Genomic DNA, 23247 nt, shown 5'->3' on the forward strand with positions numbered 1-23247 from the left:
TCGTGAAAGCCCCTCGCCCGGCGACGGGGCCCAGGGGCCTGCATGTTGATGAATGCGGCCCACGCCGCATCAGGCACTGGATCTCCAGGCCCATTCATGGGGGCTCAGTTCCCAGGAACTCTGGGTGGACGGGGCCTTTATCAGGGGACCCCCGCTAGACGAGGCTCTGTTCTGCAGTTTCTAAAGGAGTTTTCTTGTCTTTGTTCCCAGTGCAGGCGCTCAGGGAACGCGCGCAGGCACGCGCACGTGTGTGTGTGTGTGTGTGTGTGTGTGTGTGTGTGTGTGTGTGTGCATGTGTGTGTGTGTGCGTGCGTGCGTGTGTAACAGGCTGTGTGGAATGACCAGGCTGTCTTAGCTCACCCTCAAGGCAGTGACGCACTTTCGTGGGGCAGTAAGATTGTAAGATTCGGGGTGGGGGGGGCAGAGGAACCTGGGGACCTGGGGATGGAGACCCCTGTCACTGCAAGCCTGACTGTCCCGCTCCTGGCAATCCAATGGGCCAGGGCACTGTCGGGGTCCCGACAGCTGCTTTGACCCGCCGTGGGGGGGCAGCATCGTGTTGCAGGTGGACAGTGCAGGCTGACTCCCGACAGACAGACAGACAGACAGACAGACAGACAGACTGCCCCTGCTGCCCCGCTTGGGAGCTACTGTGAGACCTTGGGGAAACTGCTTTTCAGAGCCTGGGGTTTCTGTTGTTATTTTGTCACTGCTCTTGTTTTAATCTATTAAAGGATTGCTTTGAAAGTGTCAATTTGCAAATGTTTGGTAAAGAGGTATTTGCATATGCGTTCCTGCCGCTGCAGCATTATGGGGGGGGGGCAATGCGGGGTGCGGAACACAAGACTCGCACAAAAGAAATTTTGCAAATAAAGGTTTCTGGTCAGGGGTAGCTTGTGGTGCAGGAAAGAGCTCAGGTTAGCACCGGTGTGGATTTAAAAAGTCACCTACCCAAATCGCTAACCAGCCAAAGGCCACAGGACGGCAAACCCTCTAGCCCCTGCCTGGCAGGCTGGCTAGGGAGGGGCTCCCGCTGAGAGGGAGGCTCTATCCCCCTCCCCAGGACACTTCCTCCTGCTTCAGACACAAACAGCGCCGGCTCCGGGGCCCTGTCCCCCGTCCCTGTGTGAAGAAGTGGGGAGTGGGGTTTCGAGAAGCACGGGGCTACGAGGTAGGGGTGCAGGCAGCTCCACACACGGGGCCACCGAGAAACAGCCGGGGTGAGCCGCTCCAGAGTAAATAAACCCAACCTTTCGGAGAGAGGAGTCTTTGTGCCCCGCCCCCGAGGAAGTTCACTTTTGTGTAAAAGGCAACAGACAAGCCACACGGGCGCTAGGTAAGGCTGCCCACTGCACAAAAACCTCCTTCAGGCTGGGCCGGGCCCAGGGAGCATTTTCTGTGAAATGCAGGAGAAGTCAGGTTTAGCCAGAAGTTTTTCCAGGAATTATTAACCCCTGGAGACTGTACCACTGTTCCTTCCGAGCCGTCCTTGCCAAAGTCCATAAAATACACGCCTAAAAAATCTGCCTGAAGAGCAGTCTGACATTTTATATATATTTATAAAAAAATAAAATAAACTATTGCCAAACTTTTCAGGAGAACCCAATTAAACCCGGCGGGGGCAGCCCCTTCCCCTGCCAGGGCACTGACAGAAAGGCCAGGGTCTCCCTTGGGGGCGTCTGCACTGGAGCGAGAGGGGCAAGGGGGGGGGCCTTTAATCCCACTCACACTCTTGCAGCCTTTTTTTTCCCCTCTGTGGGTCTCCCTGCTCCAAAGAGGGGCTGCCTGTGTCTCCAGGAGGGAAGGTTATGCATTTCAGACAGGACAGGAGGGGAAAGGCTCCCGTTTTCCACTGGCTACTGTGCTTGGTGATTTATCTGTGTTCTTGTCTCACTCTGCCTATCACTACTCCATGTGTGCAGATGCTTTTCCGATCAGGAAACTGAGGCACAGGAATTCTCAGGGCCTTGCCAAAGACGTACACTTCACGTCTGCTCTGTAGCTGGGTTTGTGCTCTCAAGATGGCCGGCCTCTCGGAGTTCACCCCCCAACCCCCCATCCTGGAGGGGAAAAAAAAGACCCAAACCTTGAGCAGGTCCGGTGACTTTGGTCCCTCCCACAAGCAGGTGAGGCCCTCTGCCCCCAGGGTGATGTGGACCTGGCATCATCGTCCCTCTGCCCCAAAGCCTGTGCTCCTTCTGGAACATGACCCTGTCCCCAAGGCAGCATCCACTGTCAGCCTGTCCTCTCCCCAGAGCCCTTGCCTTACCACAGCTGGTGGCCCTGCTGTCACATGCTAAGACTTACCTCCTTCTTATATTCTGGGACTGAGCCCATTTCCCTCTGGCAAGGAGAAGGCCATAAAAGATGCAATCAACCGTTTCCAAGCTGTAATTATGCCCCCCAAACCCATCACCAGCACACTCAACCCCGAGATGCTACCATCCCCCCTACTCATGGATTCTGGGGTCCTGCCAGCAGGCACGGAGGGAACCTGGTGTTGTGCCCTGGAGGGCAGGGCAGAGCCGTTGGGGGCAGTGGAGGGGAAGGTTCCCCCCCAGGCATGCGTTTGTGGTCTGACACATTCGGAGCACTCACCCAGTGCACGGGGCAGACGGCTCAGTCCTCGGGAGCAGAACAGGAGGCCTTCTCAGTGGGAGGAAGGCAGATCCAGGCGACCCAGGAGCCCAGGGCCCTAGAAAGGGACAAAGGAAAAGGGGAGATTGACATGTGGCCGGTTTCATGCATTCTGGAAAAATTCAAAACCTTCTCCTGAACTAGGAAAATGTGTCAATGAGGCATCACACTTACGGGGACTGTGCTTTGCTGGACTTTTCAACAAGGTGCTGGGGGGAGTTCAGCGTGGGGTACATTTCAAAGCCTGGTCTTAAAGGCTCGGGGGAAGCTGGTTGGGAAGGCAGGCTGAAGCCCCCGAATGTAAAAGGGCAAAGCACACACAGACAGAAGCAGGCAGCTCTTGGGGCTGCAGTGTGCCTAGTGGGGGGCAAGGGGTTGGGGGGGACGAGGCTGGGAAGCTTCCAGCCAGACCCTGAAGGAGCCTGCGTGCCAGGCTAAGGCTCTTGGACCTCATCCCAGAAGCTCCAGGAAGTCAGAGGGAGGATTTAAAGCAGGACAGTGACAAGGTCAAAATGGCATTTTAGAAAGATCAATGAAAATAAACTTTGCAAACCATTTAACCCAGCTACCCCACCTCCAAGAAGCTGGGATAAAGGAACAGCCAGGGATATGTTTACAGAGTTGGCTATAAAAATGCTCGTTGCGGGGCCATTTGAAACAACAAAACACGAATGGCTTAGATCCCTTTCTAGCGGCATCAGTGGAACAAAATCGTAGGAATTGAAACCTCGGCTCATGACATGCTCGTTTATCTCTGCAAGGTCTACTTTTATCTTACGTATTCATTTTTATTTATTTCCTTAAATAACGTAACAAGCAGCCATGAACCTGTGACTCCCCCCACCAACCCAGATGACCAGGACTTTGACCAGAGCTCCTATCTGGACACATTCTCTACCCCCCGGCACACTTACAGCCGGGATTTTCAACAATAGAAGAGGGTCTAATCAACAAGGGTGCATACATACCCTGGAATATTAAACAGCTCTTAAAAAGAATGAAACAGCCGAGACCTATTGTCTTTTAATGGACCTCAGTATTTTGCACAGAACTGGATTCATCATGATCCTTTGTTCATAAACACTTTGCCATCATTGGTCCAGGCATGTCCCCCTTTTATTTTGCTAATTGATGCAGCCATATATTCATTTGTGATAATGTCATAAACACTTGTGAGCCCGCTTCTGAGAAATTACTTACACCTGCCCCGCACTCCGCTTCCTGTCCCCACGGGGTAAGGACCTGGGGCTCCTGCCGCAGCAGTGAGGGGGTTAAGTCAGCCCCGGGGCGTTCGGATTACAGGGTACTAAGATGTGTTATAAGGCACGGTGTCGATCTTGATTATCTCCAGGCAGATTCCTGAGGGAAGAAAAAGCAGCAGAAGAGAATGTACACTGTGCTGTAGCTTATGTAAAAAATAAACAAAATCATATATTTTAGAGGTCTATTTATATACATACATAAATGCACAGAGAAATATCTGGAACCATGCACCTGAAACTGGCAACGGCAGTGAATATGCTGGGGGTGGGGGGAGCTGGGAGTGAGGGAGGGGCTGCAGATGGCTTTAGCTTTTATCTGCAGTGTTTGATTTTTAGTAACGAGTGTATTAATTATCAGTACATTCCCTACATAATTAAAATAAACACTTGGTGTGGGGTTTTTTTCTTTTTTTTTTTGGTTTTTCTCGTTTGTTTGTTTGTGGGGTGGGGGGGTTGTTTTCTTTTTTTTACAAAAACAAAAGGAAGAGCATTTTGGCTGATGGCCCAGGATGGGGTACACATCCCCAAAACAAGTTCTGCCAGACACGGGGGATTTATTTTATCCCAAAGATCATTCCTCTTTTAATTTTATATGTCCTAAAGCCAGAGCCCCGGGCCTCCAGGTGGCGTGTCAGTGACAGGAGGCCAGCAGGTGTGGGCCTGCCGGCTGCGATTTCACCGCCCCCAGGCCCCAAATCCCTCCCGAGCCAACTAGCGGGAGTGTCTGCAATGCACCCATCAGGGAGGACTTTCCTTTTCAGTCTTTAAGAGGCCCCATGTTCTCGGGGATTAGCTAGCTGGAATGAGAACTCCAGGAGAATGTCACATGAGCTGGGCCTGGTGAAGGGGACATGCGGGCCTCTGGGGAGCAGCAGCCCCACAGCTCACGTGCGTCGTCAACAGCCGCGCGGCTGCCCAGTGAGCAGTCCTGACAGCTAGATTTCTGTACAGAACCTGCAGCTGCCATCTTTTCCCCCACATCTCATCAAGACGGAGTGTGGCTCAAGGGCACGGGTATATCCGATCTGTCGGTTCCAGGACAAAGGGGAACAACCCCACAGGCCCTTGCTTGCCCCCCTTTGTGTCCAGGGTGGCGAGCTGCACCCTGGTGTCCCATCAGAATGCCCCTCTCCCCAAGACACTTTAATTCCTGCTTGCTCCCTGAGCTTCAGACTCAACTCCCCAGGCCCCCTCCCAGCTGTCTAGGCTGTCAGAATCCCTGAGCAGGCACAGGGCTAAGTGCGCAGCAGGGACCATCTTGGTCTCACCTAAAGATGGAGCCGCTGAGGCTCTGAGACCTCCAGAACACCAAACTAAGCCAACGTTCAACCTGAATCAGTGTGAGCCCTCGTCCTGTTTCACCCTGGCCTCCTAGAGTCTCTCCTCTTGCTAGCACAGACAGGGACCTTCTAGAACTTTCCTCCCCCCTGCCGGGCAGAGATCTATTTTGACCATGACTTTATGTAGAAGAAACGTGAGCACAGGTTAACCAGCCCTCTGCCAGCGTGACCAGCTCGTAATCGCCTTTCCCACACGCGAGGCTCTGCTGTTTATTACACAGCATTTTATTTTGGCCTAGGTTTGGTCCTGGTGAATACTTTGAGGTGTTTGTCATAGATTTCAGATATGAAATATGGCAGGATAAAGAAAAATAAAATGCCGTACCCGGGCTGACATCACCTGCGTCCACCTCCGGGCCAGGCTAATTCAACATGAAGACGTCTGCTCCTCCGGAAGGCCTCATAAATCCAGGCAACGCCAGCCCAAGTCATACAGCTGACTCAAGAAAAGGCTCTCTGGATCCCTACACTGACCCCCAACAGTCCCTGCTCCCCTCGTCTTCCCTCTGGGCTCTCTAAAAATGAGAAGGGCTTTCAAACAGGGAGGGGACAGATCTGCCTCAAATAAGGGTTATTTTTATCTGTGTTGAATACCTACTGTGTGCCGGGCACTTTCTATTTTATTTCATTTAAGGCAACAAGGCAACGCTGACAGATGACAGTCCCCATCCTACAGAAGGGGAGGGGGCCTCACGTCACTTGACCAAGGTCCCCCAGGGGAGTCTGTGCTCTCTGCTCCGCCTTGGGCCCCCTCTGAGCCCCCACCAGAGGTCTCACTTGTTGCACTCCTTTGTATCTTGGTCAGAGATTTTAATACCTCCCTTGATTACATATAATAGAGTGACAGTTATTCCGGATTTTTAATTATATTACCATATTAACGTGGTGTTAAGGCCTCTGCCCACGGAACCTGTGTGGCGTAAAGATAGGGCATACATACCTGGTCTGCTATGAGGTCAGCCTAGGAGGGCAGCATGCACCCCCCTCTGGACAGGGGTGCGTCCCAGGGGGGGTGGGGGTGGGGCGCCAGGCCGCATGCTGGCCTCAGGAACCCACAACTCACTGCCCACCCAGGGAGCAGTGAGCCTCAGCTGCAAAATAAAGAGGTCAGGTTAGTTCCATCCTGAGGGAGCTACACATTTACAAATTGTCCAAATTTACAAATCAAAAAAAAAAATTCATGTTGCAGACCTTTCTTTCGATTGGATTCTGGGCCAGGCATCTGCTCCCTCCCTGGGGGGGAAGCGCAGTCTCACCTCCAGCCACCTGGGAGGGGAGAAAGGAAACCGCTCAGAGTTCCACCCGCCTCTGAGAACACACCTGCTGCCTGCAGCCCTACTGCGTGCCAACAGAGGGTGGGACGAAGGAGTAGCATGTGCATACAGACACCAGGGGTAGGACAAAACAGCACGGGGGTCCCCCTGGACGGGGCCCCAGGGGAAGGAAGGACCACCAGCCTGAGGAGATGCTACTTAGATTCGCCTGTGAAGTCGAAGCTCAGGGAGCTAAGAGACCAACTCGGGGTGACGTACGGGGCCCAGACCCCAGACTCACATCAACTCTTGCTCTTGCTGAGAGCAAAATGGGGTCTGGAAAGAACTGGGGTCTTGCCAAAAGCTCAGGAGTCCATGGGGACAGCTGAATGGAAGCGCCACTGCGGACCTCCGTGGGTGGTAGGCTATCCCTGAGGCCAGCAGGAGGCGCAGCCTTCATCAGACCCAGTGGGAGAACAAGTTCAGGTCTGCTGAAGATTTGAGGTTCGCCCCTGAGCCTCCAATTCCTCTTCTGAAAAATGGGGACAGTAACAGTAAGAGCGTCACAGGTTGCCATAAGGATTCAAAGAATTAGAACAGCGTCTGGAAAATAGTAAGTACTAAAAACGGAAGTACCCAAAGGGAGCAAAGTGACTCAGCCCTGGGACAGAAGCAGGGAAGAAGGTGTGGGGTGTGCCATGGGGGACAGGAGAATGTCCATAAGTGACCCAAAGCCTGGACACTCTTAATTACAGAAATAAACGTATCCAATCACTTTGCAGGAAGAAGCGAGATTCTAGCCGACAGCGGGACAGGAGCAGAGCAACTGAACGCTTGCATCAAAGGTAAGACTTGGGGTGGAGGTCCCATGCTGACCTCCCCACCGGGCAGGCGGCTCGCTGGGGGACGTGGGGTGCCTGGGCGATACATGGGGCGGCTAGGCTGGCCAGCACTCAGGAACAAAGGTAAAAGGGTTAGTCTGTCTGCAGGAAAAAACCATGACATGGGGGACTCAGTACCTCGTTCAAATACTTGAGCGGCTATAATTAGCAGGTCCAGGGCCAGCTGTCCTGTCCCTCTGCCGACAACCGAATCGGCCAAAATGAGTTGGCCATGACCACATGAGCTTTTCAGGGAGATGGAGGCAGACACTGGGGCCCCCTGTTCCGAGGGAGGGCCTGGCCTCCCATCGGGTCACGAGGCTGAGAACATGGATGCCACGGAACCAAAGTGGCCTCTCTGGCCGAGGGTCCCTCGGGGTCCCCAAATGGCCACTGTCTGCCCCCCTGGGGCATCCATTCCTGCTCTCTCCAGCCACTGGTGGAAGGAAGCAGGAAAACTTGGCTTTCTACACTGCCGCTTCCTTCCTGACCTGGGTTCTCTCGATGCCACGAAATGGGGAACTATGTCCGGAGCAAAGTCAGTGTCTGGGGGTCAAGCTGCTAGGGTCATGCCTGACACAGAGCAGACGCCGGGGAAACGTCAGTTTCAATAAATAAATTCTAATTAGCCCCGTCTGGACGGCACTCGCCTCCTCGTGCACGCGCCCCGCCCCTCGCTAGCTCCGGTCATCAGGAGCCTGCTGCCAGGGGTGCTCGCTCGGTGGTCTTGGCCCCCTTGCCACAGCCACTGCTGATCGGAGCTCCCAGGGAAGTCACTGCAGCCCCAGGGCTCCCGTGCGTTCACTCGCAAGGCGGAACGCCGTCGCCTCACAGGGCGAGTGGGGAAATTCAAGCTGACCCAGGCGTGAAAATGCTGTCTGAGGGCTGACCGTCCAGTCACAGCAGGTGTTCCAAAACTAAAAGTCGCCAGTCTTCATGATAATCACAGGCCCTTCCTTGTTGGGACCCTTTCCAGCTTACAAAGGGCCACCTCCCCTGGGAAGGAAGTCTGCCTCCCACTCTGCCCGACTTCCACCCACAGCAAGGCCAAGCCCCCTCGTCTCCCTCAAAGCCCTCACCCAGCTTCTAGGTCTACAGCTCCCGTCCCGTCCACAGAGCCAGAAGAACACCAGGCCCAGAGGGCCCCACCAGAGACAGGCTCCACTGAGACCCTCCCAGCCCCAATGTCGAACGGGACAAACCCCAGGAGGAACCGGCCAGCCTAAGCTCCCAACCATGACTTATACGTGGGGGGCTCTCCGTAAATGAAATAGTGTGAGGACCCCAACTCCTAATACTATTTTTAAATAGTACAAGGACCCCCAGCTTCTGGAATTGAGGCAGGGTGGGGTCCCTGAGCCCCACCTGCTCAGCCAACCCCTCCTTTAACCGCCATTCCCCAAGTCACCCATCTGGCACCTGCCAGGACCCCAGAGCTACAGGAACAAAGATCCCCTGCCCAAGCCCGCCTTGCAGTTCTGGGGAAACTGAGGGCCCAGGAAGAGAAGGTCACACTGAAAGTCAGTGTGGGCCCCGGGCTAGCAGCTGGCAAGGCTCCTTCCTCTGCCCGCTTGCCTTGAAAGGCAAAAGCAGCCTGGGGAGCAGCTGATTGGCCTGGCCCATTTGGGCAGCCCAAAGAAGAAGGACATTCTCGTATGTGACCCCTCTCCCAATCCCTCCCAGGGTTATTCTGGGCAGAGTGATCCAGCTGCCCCCTGGAGCTGCCAATCAAGCAGTGAGGGGGCGGGGGTGTAGGGACTTGGCCACAGAAATATTGCTACGTCAGGGGCACTGCCCCTCACCTCGATGGCTTGAAGAGGCAAGGGGCCGAGGAACCGTTTCCGGGAGGTATCGCATCAAGCTAGCTTGGGGCTGGTGACGAAGCCCTGGGGCCAACCCCAGCTCTGCTGTAATTCCATGTCTGTCCTGAATCACTGCAAGCCCCTTCCAGAGACTGTTTCCTCGGTGAAACTGTGTTCCAAGGCCCCAGGCCCCAGCCCCCAGGTGAAGAGCGGGAAGCAACTGAGGCTGACTGCTCTGGTTCCAGGTGCGAAGGGTCTCACAGCTGTAAGGCCCGAGTGGTCTGAATCCACAAGGCAGGGGGCGAGCAGACAAAGCAGGAGTCCCCGGGAGTCCACGGGACCCAAGACCCACCCAAGTTCCTCCCGGGGCTCTCAGGGAGCCACCTGGGAAATCCCAATTGGCAAGCTGAGGGGGGAGAGTGACCCCACCACCGGTCTGCACCAGGAAACCAAGGAGCCCCAGCCCTAGCCTAACAAGGGTACACCTGGACCTTGACGCTAGTTTAATAAAATAACTAATACCCACCAGTGTTCCCACGTGCCCACCCCGCAGTGAGGCACAGCAGGTCCGGGGCAGCGGAGGGAGTAAATGCGGGACGTTCATCTCAAAGTCGCTTAGCCCTCAAGACCTGGTAGCTGTGTCCCACAGAGCCACGCAGTTCTGAGGATGGCCTGGAGGCAGGCCAAGGCAGACGAGGGTCTCCCCCTGATCTCAGCCCCGATGCCCCTTCTGACAGCCCAGAGGGCCAGGGCCGCAGGTGTGACCGCTAGTGTCTGAGAGGCCAGGAAAGGGGAGAACGTGACAGAGAACGCCCGCTGTCCCTCGTTCCCCTCTGCCCGCACGCCTCCTTTTTCTTGGCTCTCCACCTTCCTTCTCAGCAACTCAGGCTGCGTGCCCCCTCCCCTGTCCTCACCTCTCCCCGATCCCCGCCCCAGGCTCGAATATGCCCCTAAATACCCCTCATCTCCTCTTCCAAGCTCTATTTTTAAAATCAGATTTCCTTTACTGTACAAGTGAGCCGACAGGGCGAGGTATTCGCTGAGGGATTGGCCCCCCCGCCCCCCTCCCACCCAACCCTTCATAGACTCACGTTGGCAGCCCTGACCCAATGGGCCACTTGCTCAGCGGCAAGCAGGGAGCTGACCTGGCCAAGAAGGCTCGGGCACTGAAGGTGGTGAGGCTGGGGTGTCTGTCTATGAGTGTCGGCGGGGGGCAGAGGGTCCAACTCAAAGACCTCGAGGGCACTTCTGACCCGGACCAGGTGCACTAAATCCTGATTTTGATTTTGAATTTTTTTTTTCCGGTAAGGTGAGAATTGCCAAATCAAGAGATATTTCTTAAAGAAATTGCCTTAAGGCCTGAGATCTGAGCTTTTATCACGCTACATCTGTAGGACTGACCATATTACCTCTGGGGAGCCCAGAGAAGAGGCCGGGTAGCCTCCAGGCTGTCCCAACAGCAGCAGGTGGGCGTGTAGAGGGTGGGAGTCAGAAGGAAGCCCGTAGCCACTGTAGAAAGCCAGACATGGGAGGCCAGAGACTCCTTCACTTTACAAAACATGGCCCCAACAACACCCAGAGTCTTCCCAAAGGGGCAAGCAGCTGAGCCCAGTAGAGCCTCGAAGGAGACGCTCACCAGCAGAAGGAGATCCCCTGGTCTTGCCCCCCAGGACCATGCACTCACCTCCAGCACGACATTTAGCAGGAGGGCACAGTCCTCATTTCCATTGCCGGCGATGCTCTTTCTGCAAGGAAAGCCTGTTTCCATCTCTTCCCATCGGGGTCCTCATACAGTGCCTGGCCCAGAAAAAAGAATCAGGACATGTTGCTGTAATGAATTAATGAAATGTAGGCAGAGGAACCAGCTTAACAACATAAAAAGATCCAGAACTAAAACATTAAAATGAGTTCGGGGACAGGAGGTAAGAAACCCAGTCTTGGAGGAGCGAAGTGTGAAAGGAACAAGAAGCTGCATGGAGAAATTAGGGAGGATTGAAAAATGTCGGTTTCGTGCAAAGGGATTTAGGCTTTATTCCCTAAGTAGTGAAGAGTAATGTAAAGACTTTTTAATATAACAAATACCTGGTCCAATTTTCGATTCATGCTCAGGCATCTGGATTTTATGCTTTGGACATGAAATCTGAAAGGTTTTACACTGAGAACACCATGATTGAAGATGCTGAGACATGTTGTTAGTGATGAAAATACAGGAAAAGATTTTAAGCGGGGTTCTAGGAATAGATTTGGGGTTTGGGGGGTTGCTTTAATGTGAGGAGTGACTGGAACAAGTTTTTATATCATGCTAAGGAGTCTGGATTCTTGCCAAAGGGTCTTAAGAAATGTGATGCTGAGATTTTTGCTTGTGGAAGATAAATCCGCAGAAAAACATGAAAAAGTGTATTTTAAGGCTAACAGCTTTGGACTTTATTATACAGGGAACATTGAAAAACTATAAAGAGAAAAAACGATAACAGCCACAAATTTAAGTCTCCTGCAAAAACCTTTGCACTTTATATCTCGGGGGCGCCAACGTCTGACTCTCAGAGATTTGATGGGTGTTGACACCACAGTTGAAAAACTTCAATCCTAAGAGTTATATGATCAACACTGGGAATGCGCAAAGAAATTTGAAATTTATTTTGAGGCTCTGACATGATTGGAGTTTGGTACATGCCTGGAAATTTTATTTTAGCCAATAAAAAGTTCTAAGAGAGTGACATGGTAAGATTTTTTGTTTGGAGTGGATAAATAATGTGCGGTGAAATCACAAAATAAAATTCACATTTTATGCTAAGAATTTGGACTTTGACTCCATAATTTCACAATGAAGAGATATTGTTAAAGATTTTAAGGCGGAATTACAAGATCAAATTTTATATGCTGTGCAAGGAAGTGTGAACTTTATTTTAAGGGATGACAAGATCGAATTTTTATATCATGCTAATAAGTTTGGATTTAAGCCAATAAAGGGTTTACAAGAATGACGGGATGAGATTTGGGGGTTTTTTTATAGACCAGTCTGAAGATAAATTACATGGTACCACGTTGCATTTTATGTTAAGTAGTTGGGACGTTATGTTATAGGCAATGAAGAAATCTTGGAAAGTTTTAAATTGGGAGTTACATGATCAAACTTACTGCATTTTGGCAGGCCTACAAGAGTGGGTTTTTATGGTAAAGATAATATGATCAGATTTTTATAACATGCCAAGGAAATGTGATTTTATGTGAGAGTCGAAGGTATTCGAGCATTTCATTTTGGGGAGGGATATGATCTCATTTTTGAGCCCTCATGCAGAGCCGTTTGGATTTTAGCCAGTAAAGGGTTTTAAGGAGTGACTGATGAGAGTTTTGTCTCCAGGGGAATTAGCTGGTAAAATATATTTTATGCTAAGGTGTCTGGATCTGATAATGAACGCACATCGACAGCTCAGAGGCAGTGCCCCTCGGCACAAGTGCAACCTCTCTGTACTTTATGTTGAAAAACTGGATCGTTTATAGCAAGGGACATAGAGGCGGGGCAGGTCTCAGGCAGAGGCTATGTGACTGAATTTACATAGCATGCTAAGAAGTTTGGACCCTATTTTGAGGAACGACAGGAATACATTTTTGTGCTGTGCTAAGGAATTTGGATTTCAGCCATTAAGAGATTTTAAGAGAGTGACATGGTAAAATTTCTAAAATTTCTGTGTTCGATAAGAGTAGTCTGCAGAGAAATGATATAGTAATATCTGTATTTTTGGCTAAGCGGTTTAGATCTTATCTCATAGGTGATTAAGAGATATTATAAGGCGTTAAGCAGAAGTTACAAGACCAAATTCATGTACCTTGCAAGAAGTGCGACCTTTTATTTTGAGGAATGACACAGTCAAATTTTTATATAATGCTTAGAGGTTTGGAATTAAGCCAATCAAGAGTTTAAGACGTCGCCTGGTAAGATTCGGGGGTTTATATCCATCCGTTTGCAGATAAATTACACGGCAAAACTTTTTTATTTTATGCTAAGTGCTTGGACCTTTATATTTTACGCAATGAAAAGAAACTTCTGTACATTTTAAATAGAGCAGTTATGGGACAACTTTCATGCATCCTGCTAAAAGTTTAAACTTTGATGCTAAGTGATGTTAAGATTAGAATTTTGTAACATGCCAAGGATATTAGATTTTAGATTGAAGACAGGACAGGTGAATGATTTCATCAGTTACATCATCATCAAATTCATAAATATGCTAAGACATATGGACTTATGTTAAAAAGAGTATAATCTAGTTTTTAAATCATCTGGCAAAGGAGTTTAAATTTTAACCAATAACGGGTTTTAAGGGTTTTAAGAGCCATACTGAGATTTTATATTTTAAATTTTAACCAATTAAGTCTTTTAAAAGTTTTTTTTGTTTGTTTTTAAGATTTTATTTATTTATTCAACAGAGATAGAGACAGCCAGCGAGAGAGGGAACACAAGCAGGGGGAGTGGGAGAGGAAGAAGCAGGCTCATAGCAGAAGAGCCTGATGTGGGGCTCGATCCCATAACGCCGGGATCACGCCCTGAGCCGAAGGCAGATGCTTAACCGCTGTGCCACCCAGGTGCCCGAAGTCTTTTAAAAGTTTTAAAAGCTATATAAATTTTACATTTAAAATTTTAAATTTCAGGCAATTTAAATGTTTAAGTTTTAAAGGTTAGCCAATAAAGTGTTTTAAAATTTTAAGAGATATACAGGTTTCATGTTTAAAATTTTAAATTTTGGGGCGCCTGGGTGGCACAGCGGTTGAGCGTCTGCCTTCGGCTCAGGGCGTGATCCCGGCGTTATGGGATCAAGCCCCACATCAGGCTCCTCCACTGTGAGCCTACTTCCTCCTCTCCCACTCCCCCTGCTTGTGTTCCTCTCTCACTGGCTGTCTCTATCTCTGTCAAATAAATAAAATCTTTTAAAAAAATAAAATAAAATAAAAAATAAAATTTTAAATTTTAGCCAATTTAAATGTTTCCATTTTAAAATTTAAATTTCAGTCAATTTGAATTTTTAAGTCTTAAATTTTAGCCAATAAAGTGTTTTAAAATGTTAAGAGATATACAGGTTTCATGTTTAAAATTTAAAAATTTTAACCAATTTAACTGTTTAAATTTTTTAATTTTAAATTTTGGCCAATTTAAATTTTTCAATTTTAAAATTTTAATTTCAGGGGCACCTGGGTGGCTTAGTCAGTTAAGCATCTGACTTCGACTCAGGTCATGATTTCAGAGTCCTGGGATAGAGCCCCATGTCGGGGCTCCCAACTCAGCGGGGAGCCCTCTTCTCCCTCTCCCTCTGCCCCTCTCCACCCCCACTCGTGTTCTCTCTTGAAAGCTCCGCTCTCTCTCTCAAAAAATTTAAGAGAGTTTGTGCTCTGTCTCCCTCTCAAATAAATAAAATCATATAAAATAAAATAAAATTTAAATTTCAGCCAATTTAAATTTTTAAGTTCTAAATTTTAACCAATAAAGTGCTTTAAAATTTTAAGAGATATACAGATTTCGTGTTTAAACTTTTTAAATTTAAGCCAATTTAAATATTTCAATATTTAATTTGTAACCCATTTAAATTTTTCAATTTTTAGAATTTAAATTTCAGGGGCACCTGGGTGGCTCAGTCAGTTAAGTGTCTGACTTCGACAGAGGTCATGATCTCAAGGTCCTGGGATCGAGCCCCAGGTTGGGCTCCCTGCTCAGCAGGGAGCATGCTTCTTCCTCTCCTTCTGCTGCTCCCCCTGCTCCTGCGCTCTCTCTCTCTCTCAAATAAATGAATGAAATCTTTTAAAATAAAATAAAAATTAAATTTCAGCCAATTTAAATTTTTAAGTCTTAAATTTTAGCCAGTGAAGTGTTTTGAAATTTTAAGAGATATACAGTTTTCATGTTTAAAATTTTAAATTTTAGCCAATTTAAATGTTTCCATTTTAAAATTTAAATTTCATCAATTAAAATTTTTAAATTTTCAATTTTAGCCAATAAAGACCTTTACGGGTTTTAAGAGATCTACAAATTTCATATTCAAAAATATAAATTTTAGCCAATTTAAAATTTTCAATTTTTCAATTTTTGCCAATAAAGGGTTTTAACAGTTTTAAGACATGCGCAGGTTTCATGTTTGAAATTTGAGCCAACTTAAATTTTTCCATCTTAAAATGTAAATTTCAGCCAATTCAAATTTTTCCATTTTAAATTTTAGACAATTAAGGGCGTGAAGAGACAGATTTTTATTTCTAATAGAGGAATCTGCAGATGAGTTAGTCAGTCAAATTTTGTATTTCAGTTAGAACTTTATATTCAACCTTGGAATTGTGCGGGAGTGGCACACTCCCTACAGGACGCTGGTGAGGACAAATGAGTTCATTGCGGTGCCGGGCTCTGTGTGTGTGGTGAGGATGGGGGTGGGGACGCTGGTGATTTTCTGCAACCGGGGCGTCGTGCTGAGAAATGTCATCTCTACCTGGAGGAATGACATGAGCAGACTTTTCTCTTATTCTAAGGCCTTTACATTTTAGCCAGGGAATGATTTTGGTGAGTTTCTGCGTCAGGAACTGTCATGCTAAAAGGTTTGGATTTAATATTGTGAACAGTAAATAAACAACAAAGCCTTTTCATCAGAGGCTCTGCAGGATGGAATTAACTGTCATGCTAACAAGGATGGACTTAATTTTGAGAAACAGCAGATTAGAATCATCTATCCTGTTGGAAAGTTTGGATATTAGCCAATGAGGGAATGCCTGACTTCTTTTGTTTAAATAGATGGGCTTGGTGGCTAAGAGAAGTACTCAGAAGTAACAAGAGGTGTTAAATGCAGAAAGAAGGGTAACCACAGAGCTGCTCTTTTGGATAAAGAACTCAATTTGCTCTCCCAGCAGAGAAGACATATGCAAAATAACCCCAACCCAGACATCTCTTTTAAATTCCGCCCTAGCCCACTCAAACCACCCATGACTCTACTGTGAAAACTCCATTCCAAGACAATCAGAGGTCAATGATATCTCGGGCCCTCCTCTTCCCCCTCCCCCACCCCCACCCCTTAGTCACTACCCCAGGTCTCCTAGAGACACCCGTAGGTTAGGGAGAAACCAGCCATCAATAGAGAGGGGGTGCGTGCTAGAGGGCAAAACCAGCCCCCCCGGTAAGACTGGAGGGTCAGGTAAATATGTTTGCTCGTGTGTATGGAATTGATGCCTGAACCCTCACAGTCTTGGGAAAGTGGAAGTTTTGGGAGGGCTGGGGAGAGGATCTACAGATCTCCCCGAGGGCTCAGAGCTGGGGAGATTGGAAATTGAGGAAAGAGTAAGAGAAATCAGCAAAACGTCTGAATGAGGACCAAGTCACAGTGTGCAAGGCTCTGGCACATAGTAGGTGCTTTATCAACGTTTATGGAAAAAATAAAAGCCAGACCTCGATATCTGCCCTCCTCCCCCCCCCACGGGCCCAATTTCTACTGTGAATCTAGGGTAGGAAGTGAGAGCTATTTTAGGCTGCTGATCCAACTGACGGGATTGTGGCCAACGGCCCATTTTCTCCTCTTCCCCTGACCTTGTTAAACAGTTAGGCATCTGCTAGAGATTCCCACTTCACAACCAGGGGGGCCAAGCTTGCTCCAGGGCACTCGGCCTGCCAGGAACAGCTCTGGATGGCACAGTCATATAACCTCTGCAACTTTGGGGTGACCAGAGAAGGGAAGGAGGGTTGACCAGGCACGGGTGCCAGGGGCAGATGAAGCGGCCAGCGTGTCCTGCCAGGTGCCTGCCTGCCACAGCGGCTGCTCTGGGCCTATTGCTCACAGAATTTATGGGCTGTGAATTTCTCACGGCCATGGAGGAAGCAGGCAAGCCAGACAGGCCGAGCGAGCCTGGGAGAATAGGGAGAAGGTCAGGAGTAGAAACGGTATTCTAAGCTGGGCAAGGGAAGCTCTCCCCAGTTTCTCTCTGCTCTGATGAGCTGGGCATCTGATTTGCCCCAGAGAACCTAACCTCGACCTCGTGAATCCTAAACAGCTGCCTTTCCTCCCCACCCATCCTCCCCACCCCCAGGTTCTGATCTCTGCGGTCCCAGTTGCGGACCAGACGCGTCACGACCTTACCAGTCTTCAGAGAACACTCCTTTCCATCCGACGAAATGATAGAACCCTCTGAAGACTCATTTGAGACGATGATGGAGCGTAAGAATCCATCATCAAAACAAATGGAGTCCTCCGAGGGCTCATCCAACACGACCGTGGAGACATCAGGCAGCGGCGCGCAGGAGGCGGCAGGGCCAGCCAGTGGCCCAGCCCAGGAAATGAAAGAGCTGCCCATTGATCTCCGCCAAGACATGGAGGAGCCATCCAGTGGCCCACATAGGGAAATAAAGGATCCACCCAATGACCTACTCCAAGACCTGGAGGAGTCACACAACGGTTCACATCAGGAAGTGGGGGATCCAACCAGTGAGGCACCTGGCGGAATGGAAGAAGCATCAGTCAACCCATGGGGAGCCCAAGACCAACAAGTCAACGACACTGACCTGGCCAATGTGGGAGAGGAGGAGCGTCCCGAAGAGGAGCCCGACACTTCGGAGATCATGGCCACCGTGCGATCCATCATCTCTCTGTACTTCCGCATGCAAGACCTCAGAGAGCAACAAAGAGTAGCGGAAGAGATCCTGATGGAAGGAATCAATGCAGGCCAACTGCCCGTCCCATCAAAATTCTCTGGTGATCGCAGAGAATACCACGAGTTCATCGTGCTCTGCCAGCTGATCCTACAAAGCTACCCGAGAATGTTCTACAACGACCGCCTGCGAGTGGGGTACGTCATGTGCCACCTCTCGGGCATGGCCTTAGAATGGGCCAGGGCTCTGGTGAACGAAGACAGCCCCCTGGTGGATGACTTCCCGGCCTTCCTAGAGGCCATGTCAGGTATGTTCGAGTACCGACAGGCACTGCGTGTGGCAGAAGACGCCATGTTCAACATCAGGCAGGGGAATCGCCCCGCCATCGAATACATCAATGAGTTCCAGGGCCTGGTACCCACCTTGGGCTGGTCGGACGAAGTCCTGCAGGCCCACCTGTGCCAGGGGCTCAACGAGGAGATCAGGCACTATCTGTTCCGGGTCCCGCAGCCAGAGTCGCTGGACAGCCTGATCGTGCTCGTCCTGCAGATAGAAGAAAAGCTGGCAGAGAGAAGGGCCATGCTCAGGCTTCCCCCAGAGGCCCGCCCACGGAACCTGACCTGGATCGACTCACCTGCCCGAGAGAGGTGGACGGTTAGCAGCTGGCTGCCCTGCGAAGTGCGCCCCACCATTACCCGCAAGCACCTCTTCCTGCTGCTCCTGGTCCGAGTGAACCCCTACCACAGCGTCGCGGTGCAGGCCCTGGTTGACTCAGGGGCGGGCGGCAACTTCATGGATGAGAGGTTTGCCCAGGAGCACTACGTGGAGCTCTACGAGAAGCCCTACCCGCAGATGGTCCAAGGCGTGGACGGCTCACTGATCGGCAACGAACCTGTCTGGCTCTACACCGAGCCCCTGGTGTGCATCCATCAGAACCACCAGGAGTCCATCGAGTTCGACATCGTTCCGTCCCCCAACTTCTCCGTGATACTAGGCATCAACTGGCTCCGGATCCACACCCCCGAAGTCGACTGGCTCAAAGGCCGCTGCACCTTCCACTCTCCCTACTGCCTGCAGAAGTGCTTCCGCCCACCCCCACCATGCATCGCGCTGGAAAGACATGCCATAAGCCTGCTGCCCGGACTGCCGCCCCTGTACTCCGACCTGGCCGACGTGTTTAACCCGAAGGAAGCAGATGATGAGACTTCCGACCAGCCAAGCTCAGACGGATCCGATGATCTTTCTGAATCAGAGCCCTCTGAGCTTCAGCAGGCTGGAGACAGTGATCACAGAGAGACCTTTTACGAATGTCCCTCCACCGCGCCGTGGGAACCTGTGGGTGCCGGGATGCAAAAAAGTGCCAGGCCGCGGGATGAAAACTGGAACCTGGAGAGCATGCTGACCAACAAACAGGACTACATACAGATGATTCCAGAACTCTTTGACCAGTTACACGGAGCTACATGGTTCACAAAGCTGGAGCTGCGGGGGACCGTTGTGGAGGAAAGCATGAACATACACCAAGCGGAAGATGTATGGAAAGCGGCATTCGGTTTCCAGCCTCAAGAGATGAAGAGCTACCAGCCCTTTCCGCTATCCTCAGACCCGATCATCCCTCAGCACGTGCTCCACTTGATCCTGAAGGACATGCTAGGTTACTTCGTGCTCTCGTATGGGCAGGACGTCCTGGTCTACTCAATGAGCCAGGAGGAACACTTCCAACACGTCCGACAAGTCCTGGTCCGCTTCCGACACCACCACGTCTACTGCTCACTGGACAGAAGCCAGTTCCACCGACACACTGTCGAATTCCTGGGATTCGTCATAACCCCCAAAGGGGTGAAACTCAACAAGAGCATCGTGACCGCCGTGACCGGGTACCCCACCCCGGGCTCTAAGAAGTCCCTGAAACACCTGATCCAGTTCATCTTGCCCTACCAGCACTTCGTGGAGCGCTTCGGCGTCATCATAGAGCCCCTGGCGCGGCTGCTGCTGACCGCCCCGACCTTCTCCTGGGGAGACGAGGAGCAAGAGGCCTTCGAGTGCCTGAAGCGGGCTTTCCGCAAGGCGCCCCTCCTGCACCACCCCAAGCCACAGAACCCCTTCTACTTGGAAACAGGCGTCACCAAGACGGCTCTGCACGCCTCCCTGATCCAAATCGACGACCAAACCGGCAAGAGAGTCTCCTGCGCTTTCTACTCCCGAAATATCTCCCCTATCGAAGTCGCCTACTCTCGACTGGAGATGAAGATTCTTCCCATAAGGGCTGCCTTTACGGTGTGGTGCCGCTACCTGGAGAACACCGAGGAGCCCATCATGATCCTTCTCAACACAGAGGATCTAGCCTCTCTGAATAATGACAGGCTCACCGTACTTCTCCCCGGGCATTGGGTCTTCTTCTTCTCCCACTTCAACTTTGACGTCATGCAGCGGCCAGCACTAGATGGCGGTCGGCCTCTGCCGCCCCTGAGAAACCTCAACCGAAGGCCTTTCCAGCACAACACTGCCACCCGGTCGAGGTCGCTGTTCCCGACGGGAGGGCCCCCCCGGGACCGGTCACTAGACTCCGGGGAAGAAGACGAGAACGAGGATGCCCCTCCCCAGGACGAGCCCCACGGACGGAACCTCCAGCAGGAGTTCCTGGCTCTCATACCCATCGACCAAATCCTGCATGGCGTCCTCGCCCACTTCAGCATGGCCCAGATCCGAGCAGTCATTCTGCACTTCTTCCGGGGCCTCCTGTTCTGGAAGGACACCCTGGCCGTGGCAGCGCTCCTCGTGCTGCTGAAGCTCAGGCGACGCCTGTCCCCGCGGCCCACGCCCGCCTGGCCCGGGCTCCGGCCTCCCCCGAGGCGCTGGCTGCGCCTCAGCCAGGCCGCCAGCCTCGTCCCCGGCAGCGGCACGGCCGCCGCCGTCGCTCACCTCCTGAGCCACGTGCCCCTGCCCCTGGGCTCGAGCGCCGTGCCCGCCGAGCAGCTGGCCGGGCTGCTGCCGGGCCCCGGGAGCTGGCAGCGGGGCGCCCTGCTCCCCCTGAGCCGCCAGGGCCTGCAGCTCACCCCCGGCTTCTGGCTGCTGCTGTGCGAGTTCTTCGGCGTCCGAGGCGGCAGCCCGCAAGGAGCCCGCCCCCTCCCGGGAGGGACCCACTCTCTGGAGCTGCACGTCGTGGGCGATGAAGATGCCGTCTTGCGAGAAGCCCTGCAAGACGACCTGCAACGTTACCGTCAGTGTGGCCTGCATGACGGCCTGCAAGACACCTCGCAGGACGAGCAGAACGACGTGCAGGAGGCCCTCAGCCCCGACACCACCGTGGCTCTCCAGCCCCTCCGGCACCTCCCCATGCCCGCCGACGTCCTCGCCTTCCTGAGCCAACACCCACCCCGTGTCCGCAGCGCCGCCGTGCAGCCCGACCTGACCGCCCAGGAGCGGGCAGCCAGGGCCCTGATCCGCTTTCTGACCGCAGTCTACGCACAGGCGCAACCGGCCGCTGTCTGGGCCCGGGAAGAAGCCACACTGGAAGAGCTGCCCAGGGCGCAGGATGACGGGAGCCTCCAGTGACTTGCCTCCCAGCCCGCACCACACCCTCCACTCCTCTGCCCCCCCACCTGGGCTTCTCCCTCCAGCCTCCCCGTGCCTCGGCCTGCTTCGCTCAGACCCAGTGCCCCCCTCCTGCCACTCCTGACCCAAGGGGAACCCACTTGTGAAGGGCAAAAATTTCTTCAACTCATCAACCAGCAACATCATCTGTGCTAACAATGGACTATCCAACCATCAGAGACCCAGAGCCAGCGCAGGGCCACACGACCACAGTCCCATCTTAACTGCCCAGGTCCCAGGCTTGCAGCTGGGAGTGAGATCAATGAGGGAGAGAGCAGTGGTGAGCAGGAGATGACCCCATGCCCCAAGGCCAGGTGAAGAATCAGGCACAGCAGACGCAGCCAAGCAAGCAGATGCTGGGGACCCACCCCCTGGAGTGACGAGTGGCCACCATGTGCCATCCTGGGACACTGACCTCGGGTGCTCCACTGACTTCTTCTACCTCCACCACCGGTGCTCCTGCTCCCCTGGGCTCCCGCGCCCCGCCCCCCCGCCCCCCACCCCGCTCACACCTCGTGGAGCGCTGTGACACCTCCCTCGCCCACCCCCTGCAAAGCAAGCCCACCCCTACCCCACCGTCTGGTTCGGCTCCCTCGACCCTGACTCTGCCTGGCCCTGAGCTCTGCCCTTACCTGGACGGTGCCTCTCCACAGAGCGTCCGACGTACCAGTACTCACCGGATTTGCATTCTCAAGAGTCCCCATGACTCCCAGGACACTGAGGGGGTGACCTCCCTTGGCAGGGCTCCCTCTCCCCTCCCAACACTGACAGCACAGGGACCCGGAGGTCCACGACAGGGGAGGGGGCTCCAAGAGAGACTGAGGAAGGCCCCAGACACCCAGCGGACTGTGCTGAGCCAGTCCCTACCAGACCACTGCTCTCTGCCACGGGGAGGAGACCCCCCACTTTCCCACCCCCTCACCTCTCCCACCCCCAAAATAAAGCAAAATAAAAGATTATCTGACTCTGTGGTTTGATCTGAAGGTAGATGGTAGAGGGCAGGATGGAGGGGGGGGCAAGTGGACTGGGGGGTCTGGGCTCTCCCCCCAAACAGGCCCCACCTCGTGCCTGGCACATAAACTGGGATGGGGGGCAGAGGGACACTGGGAAGCTGCCTCCTCCTGAGAGTCCAGTCTCACCTCTGGCCTGGGCCTAACTCCCCCATAAGACAGACAGGCTGGGCAGGCTATTGTCTGCCCACTAACGCAGAGGAGCACCAGCTTCACACAATTGCCCCTCTCCCATCCCCAGTGGAGGCCAAGGTCACACTGCCCTGAAAGTGGCAAAATGGCTGTTTAGAGGGTGCACTGCCCTGGGGAGGGGAGGGTGCCCCCGGGGAGTCCAGGCAAAGGGAGGATGGCACTCATTCGCTCAGGGCCCATCCAACCCACGGTCCAGCACATGCAGACTGAGGGCCCCCTGCCTGGTCTCAGCTTCACCCACCCAGCAGCAGCCTCAGACCTCCAAGAGCACAGCTGCCCCCACGGTCCACACTGGTGAACTGGGGCATGGTGGAAGGACGTGAACCACTCCCTGCACGACCAGGACCCTCACCTGGGGGAGGGAATCTAGGCCCTCAAACAACACCCCACCCCCCCTCCGACCAGGCCTGCCCCTGACTCTGCCCCCAACTGCCCCTGACTGCCCCTGACTCTGCCCCTGACTCTGCCCCCGACTCTGCCCCTGACTCTGCCCCCGACCCTGCCCCCGACTGCCCCTGACTCTGCCCCTGACTCTGCCCCCGACCCTGCCCCCGACTGCCCCCGACTCTGCCCCTGACTCTGCCCCTGACTCTGCCCCCAACTCTGCCTCCGACTGCCCTTGACTGCCCCTGACTCTGCCACCAACTCTGCCCCTGACTGCCTCTAAC

The 23247-nt window shown here is 52.5% G+C and overlaps 1 long non-coding RNA gene and 1 other non-coding gene across 2 annotated transcripts in view; both read right to left on the reverse strand.

The window, feature by feature from the left end:
* Positions 1-20971, reverse strand: part of LOC113267261 (uncharacterized) — a 129240-nt gene extending 108269 nt beyond the window's left edge. Inside the window, exons 1-7 of the long non-coding RNA XR_008961464.1 lie at positions 18206-20971; positions 17697-17801; positions 10860-10972; positions 6431-6505; positions 6180-6330; positions 3838-3996; positions 2599-2695 (exon numbers count right to left, since the gene is read on the reverse strand). This is a non-coding gene — a long non-coding RNA (uncharacterized LOC113267261). The remainder of the gene's footprint in view (positions 1-2598; positions 2696-3837; positions 3997-6179; positions 6331-6430; positions 6506-10859; positions 10973-17696; positions 17802-18205) is intronic.
* LOC113267441 (small nucleolar RNA SNORD112) lies at positions 3663-3739 on the reverse strand. The gene has a single exon (XR_003320788.1). It is a non-coding gene; the product is annotated as a small nucleolar RNA SNORD112 (small nucleolar RNA).
* Positions 20972-23247: the final 2276 nt, after the last annotated feature.

Source organism: Ursus arctos, unplaced genomic scaffold (assembly GCF_023065955.2).
Source record: "Ursus arctos isolate Adak ecotype North America unplaced genomic scaffold, UrsArc2.0 scaffold_25, whole genome shotgun sequence".
In the NCBI taxonomy this organism is placed as follows: domain Eukaryota; kingdom Metazoa; phylum Chordata; class Mammalia; order Carnivora; family Ursidae; genus Ursus; species Ursus arctos.